Source organism: Ctenopharyngodon idella, chromosome 2 (genome assembly GCF_019924925.1).
Source record: "Ctenopharyngodon idella isolate HZGC_01 chromosome 2, HZGC01, whole genome shotgun sequence".
Classification (NCBI taxonomy): Eukaryota; Metazoa; Chordata; class Actinopteri; order Cypriniformes; family Xenocyprididae; genus Ctenopharyngodon; species Ctenopharyngodon idella.
Window position 1 is genome coordinate 10,699,717 of NC_067221.1, and position 6,211 is coordinate 10,705,927.

Below are 6,211 nucleotides of genomic sequence, written 5' to 3' on the forward strand. Positions count from 1 at the left end.
TTAAAAACATTTCTGTTGAATGAAATAAAGCTGAAATGAAAAAAAAAGAGAAAGAAATATTAGTTGAAAAACTTAAACTAAACTAAAATTAGAAACTTTGCCTTGGCAATAAACTAAAATAAGTTTAAGGTGAAGCACTAAAATTATTAACTAGAAATAATTAAAAACTAAACTAAAACTGAAATTAAAATAAATTAAATCTAAATAGTAATATTTAATAAAAATAATAATAAAATTACAAAAGCACATAAAATGGCTTAAAATTTAAATTATAATTAAAGCTGCAGTCTGTAAGTTTTGCCTCTTTGTCGCCATCTCTGTTTGAAACCTGCAATTGCAGTTATTTGTGGAATTATCATCTTTCTGTGGGTTGTGCATCAGCACGACTCCTTAGCATTTGCTGTCAGTCACCACATTGGTGTGGACACTGTACTTCAGAATCACAGATTCTACGTCTTGGAAGTTTGACCAAAATAAGAATTTTCATCGGAAAATGTCATCTGAACAAGTAAGTAACAAATCTGCCACTTTTGTTCTGACCAACTGAGAAAAAAGGAATAAATCACGCTGCCAATGGTGATTAAATGTAACGATCGCCTAGCTCGGATCACGTCAAACCGTGCAAATTATTGTTATTGTTATACTTTGTTCTCAAATTGTTAATGTTAACAACATCAGCATTGCGTGACTATGTGTATTTAGTGTGTATTAGCGTTACCTGTATTTCAATTTCTCTAGCCACTCTGCAGTCCGGAGTCTTTTGCTTTTGACTACAGGGTGAATCTCCAGTTGTCACTGATGATTGTCATTTGGACCTTTCTGGATTACAATCCGCCATCAAAACGATAAGTTTCGTTATTGCAGCTGCTGTGAGAAAAGGCAATAAATTATCAGCTATCAGCAGCATCCTCACAAGCCATATGGCCTAGTAGCTGGGACTCCTTCTTTATGTAACGTGACATAAAGACACAAAGACGAACGGCTGCATGCTCAAATTTCCCGCGGAAACCTACTAGTACCACCCAAATTAGAAAACATTATTACAAGCTTACGGCTGTGAATCGGGCTAAGGTAAGGAGATCGTTTTGAACACTGGCTGGTTATGTACTCGCTCAAAAATTGATTCTGGATAATTTTTAACCAAAAAAAGTTACTGCAGCTTTAACATATAAACTAAAATATAAAAATAAAAGCTAATTCAAAATATTAATAAAACTAAAATAACACTGTCCTGAACAGGCTGCTTTTACAATAAATACGATTATTTCCTCTTTAAGCAATATGAGGAAAATATGTCCATCAGCCATACCCTGTCAGACGAACAGATGCTATTTAACTAGAGGAAGCTAAGCAGCTAAGCCTTTTCTTTAACAAATGAGCTAAAAAAGGATGCTAGACAGAGTGAGAATTAGACGTAGAAGGGGCAATGCACCATAAGGTTCCTCATTCACACCTGTGAAAGACAGACCATATTCCCTAAGGAGTCCAGATCCAAGCAGCCCAACAGCAGGACACGTTTCTGCTTGTGCTATGATGTGGGTTCTGTCATCTCTCTTCTACTCCCCCTCTGTTCTCTCGTTGTCTCTCTTTCCTTCTGTAGCCATTTACCTGAATCTCCAGTGCTGAATTCTATACCATTACTCCACTGACGTGCGTGGGAAAACAAGAATGGTGCTCCAAGGCATCTTGCTCCGAGCGGGGTCAGCTTGGGAGTTTGTGGGGCCCTAGGCGAGATCATGGAAATGCACATCATTGGTGTCAAAACAATGAAATATCCATAGATGCACTGCAGTATTTATACATATGCATGAATTATATACATTATTTCTTTTCAAGAAAAAAAAAATAAAACCAAAATCTACACTGCACAGTAGGGGTGTAACGGTACACAAACATGGCAGTCACGGTTCGTACGGGTTCGGTACAGCAGGGGTGAGAAAAGTAAACAAAAAAATTGCTTCTTTTTTTATTAAACAGTTTATTGAACAAATTGTGTCTCTCTTTAAATAAATTAAATTCTAATTAACATTTTCTTAAGGATAAAAAAAATATCTCAGCTAAACTATATACAGAAAGCACATTCTTGCAAATTACTATAATATTAAAGGTTACAATAAACAACAGAGCCCAAACTATTAAATTCAGTTGCTATTTATGTTTAGATATAATAATCAACACTCAAATAATAAAACATGTAATTTGCACACAAGGCAGCTAGATTTTGCACTAACTTTTAAATCAAATTATAAAATTATTTTTTAAATATTTTTCTACTCCAGTTCATTTGTGAAATAAAATAATTTACACGGTTACTGTCATAACTTGATTTCATGACAAATTTATTTAAAACATATATTAAATAATTAAGACATTACTAACAAGTAAATATAATGTATATATAAGCTAATATAGTGCATATATTTAGTGAAATGCTCCTCTCTAGAGTTCATTTCTCTAGTGAACTATCATTCTGTGGACACTAAATGACTTGCCTGAGGTAAATGTAATGCTAAGTAATGTTTTATTGATGTCTTCCCGCAGTTGAAACACTGGTTGAGAGATTGATTACATGTAAACATGAAATCTTCTGCGCTTTTTCCTGTTGTGGCGGTTAGCAAACAGTGTTGCATTACCGTGCGCGCCTCTTTCTGGATTGGAGTGTGGACTGTATTTGTCATCTGACTGCATGCACTGAACTGTGACATTCGTACCTTGACAGTTCGGGATGAATACATGTACCGTTACACCCCTACTGCACAGTGTAAAAAGAGAAAATGTGATTTTCCACCCTAAGAAGCTATAGCTGACCCTTAAAAATTATTTTTGCTGATGTAACATAATATAGCCAGATTGATCCAGTCATGTCAAATATTTTTGAAATGTTTATTTAATGCAATTGATGTATAAAAAAATCCCCAAAACAAACAAAAAATGTTGAGACAGTAAAATACAAAAGTGAATCTTAAAATTAGAGCTTAAAAGTGCAGTAAGCGATTTCTGAGGAACACTGTTGATATTTGAAAGCCTTATCTTTTGACAGAATTCTGCTGTTCACATACTGGCAGTGAAGTGATGTGAAGGCCATGTATGGTAACCCATATTTGGAATTTGTGGGCAGCCATTTTTGCCATGGCGCCCTGGGAATGATTGGGGGTTACACACACCTCAGTCATTTCCTGCCAGTACTGAGAATCGAACCCACAACCTTTAGGTTACTAGTCTGACTCTCTAACTATTAGGCCACAACTGCACCCAAACTTCAAGTGGTACTCACTACAGTGGACGTCCAGTGGGGTGGAGAGATAGAGTTGTGGGTAGGGTTAGGGTAGGATTAGGGTGTGGTTGTACATTCGCTCCTCCTCGCTGGACGTCAGCTCCCTCTCGCCAGTGAGGGGTAGCTAACTTAAGCTCCACCTATTTGCTCTGCAGTGAGCACCTTCTCCCAAACTCTACAGAGGTGAATATCAGAGGTGACTATGACAAGTAATGTCCATATGTCAGTAATGTACAGGTCCAAGACAATACAATGATGTAATAATGATTACAATATACTGAAATTTTGGCAGTTGTGTATGTTGATTCAGAGTTGGCGTCATCTGAAGTCCTTGCAGGGGTTGGTGTCATCTCTTCACAGGTGTTGGGTCATCTGAATTTGCCTGGATTCAAACTGGAGCTGGCGTGATCTCTAGTTACCTCGGGATGGGCATAATTATAAGCATAATGGGCAAAATAATTAGTGTAGCTGCTGTTTATAACATTTCAAGCAATAGACAGTCATGCACATTTGATCTGATATAACTACAGTGCAAGGTTATGAGATGCATTATGTGAATGCTTGGCTAAAGACATGTCTTTAATCTAGATTTAAACTGTGAGAGTGTGTCTGAGCCCCAAACATTATCAGGAAGGCTATTCCAGAGTTTAGGAACCAAATGTGAAAACATCTTAGATATCCTAGGCACAACCAAAAGGAGTTTTGTGACCTTAAAAAGCGTGATGGATTGTAGGGTGATAGAAGATCGGTTAAATACAAAGGAGCTGAGCCATTTAGGGCTTTATAGGTCAGTAGCAATACTTTGTAATCGATACGGAACTTAATAGTTAACCAGTGTAGAGATGATAAAATATGATCATGATAAACTGATGATAAAATATTATATCATATTTTCTTGACCTGGTAAGAACTCTTGTAGCTGCATTTTAGATTAACTGTAGCTTGTTTATTGAACATGCAGGACAACCACCAAATAGTGCATTACAGTAATTCAGTCTGGAGGTCATGAATGCATGAACTAGTTTTTCTGCATCAGAAACACATAACATTTTCTGTAGCTTAGCAATGTTTCTGAGGTGGAAGAAGGCTGTTTTTGTTACATATGAAATATGATTTTGAAATACAAGTTGCTGTCTGATATGGAGGATGAAGTAACAGTACATACTTCTAGATGCAAATTGTACTCTAAGAGATTCTGTGTGCACATTTTTGATCCAATATGTTATACCTCAGTCTGAATTTGAAGTATCATTTGCATAACAGTAGAAACTAATTCCATGTTTTCTAATAATATTATCAAGAGGCAGCATGTATATTGAAAATAGCAGAGGGCCTAAATCAGACCCTTGCTGCACTCCATAATTTACTGATTTTAACTTGATAATTTCCATTTATATAAACAAAATGGTAACAGTCAGACCATCTAAACCATCTTACTGCCTATCCCTGAATACCAGGGTAATTTTGTAATCATTCTAAGAGTATATCATGATCTATAGTGTCGAACGCCGCCCTAAGATCAAGTAAAACTAATATTGAGATGCAGCCTTGGTCAGAAGCTAGTAGTAAGTCATTTGTAATTTTAAAGAGCACAGTTTCTGTGCTATGATGGGGCCTGAATCCTCACTGAAATTTTTCATAAATATTTTTATTTTTTTTTGCAAGAAGGAGCTCAATTGACCAAACATTACTTTTAACATTACATTTCTACTATTTTAGACATAAATAGAAGATTTGAAATAGGTCTGTAATTTGACAAGTCATTTGGATCTAGTTGTGGGCGGCACAGTGACTCAGTGAGTTGCCGGTTCGAGCCCTGGCTGAGCCAGGAGTCCTTTCTGTGTGGAGTTTGCATGTGCTCCCCGTGTCAGTGTGTTTCCTCCGGGTGCTCCGGTTTCCTCAGGGTTAGGTGGATTGGACATGCCAAATTGGCTGTAGGAGTGTGTGTGAGTTTGAGTGTGTCCCAGCACTCTCAGTGCTGGGTTGTGTCAGGAAGGGCATCCGGCGTAAAAACCTGTGCCAAATCCAATGTGTGTGTGCGGATAATTCAGATGAAACAGACCCTGCAAATGAGCGGGACTACCAAAAAAAAAAAAAGAGTCTCTTCTGCGACAGGTAACAACTCTTTCAGTAATTTAGTGGGAATTGGATCTATTGGAGTGAAGGAGATCTGGGATGATTGCATCCTGGGTGCATGCACAAGCCCTGTGCAGAGAAACACAGAGTAGAGATGGTGGGAGTATTAACATTGCACCGCAAACTTACCACGGACTTGTGTCAGCCCGGGATGTTTCCAGCGAGGTTCTCAGCTCTCGCAGCTGTGCCTGCTTCTCCACTGCCTCCAGCTCCAAATGCACCATGGCATGAGCCGCTCGAAAGTGTCCTCACCTGCACACAAAGGTAGACACACATTCGATATATTCGCCATTAGAACGGAGAAACTAATTTTCTGAGTGAGAAGTGTGTAATCAAGACAAGCGGTAGCAAGGAACACGCTAGTGATGCTAACAGGCTAAAGCTAGTAGCAGATGTTCAAAAACTAGTGATATTAAAGCGTTCCCATTGTTGTTGATATATAACACTATCAGGGATATGTTCACCCGCTGTAGAAAGAGAGAATGATAGGTTATAAAATTGATTTTAAGATGACAACAGAGGATTAAAAATCAACTTGACAGAGTTCCAAACTCAAACCATGCAGCAGCAACAAACAAGAAATGACCTGCTGGTGCACCCAGCATAGTTAGATCAATCTCATCCATTGATTACAATGGCACCAATCTAGTTTACAGCACTGAGTATTAAATGTTTTCACATTGTTTGTGATCTATGCGTTTTTATGGACCATCTGTGCCATACGTGACTACCTATTTAGGACAGCTCAGCTCTGACTCCAAGAATCTTGCTAGAGAAACTTCACAATAACTTTGTCTCAAC

General features: G+C 37.8%; 1 long non-coding RNA gene across 1 annotated transcript; it reads right to left on the reverse strand.

Moving 5' to 3' along the window:
* Window positions 1-339: 339 nt before the first annotated feature.
* Window positions 340-5,646, reverse strand: LOC127498632 (uncharacterized). The gene is made up of 3 exons (XR_007925935.1): window positions 3,546-5,646; window positions 3,275-3,449; window positions 340-1,724 (listed from the first exon to the last, which is right to left on the reverse strand). It is a non-coding gene; the product is annotated as an uncharacterized LOC127498632 (long non-coding RNA).
* Between the last annotated feature and the right edge of the window lie 565 nt (window positions 5,647-6,211).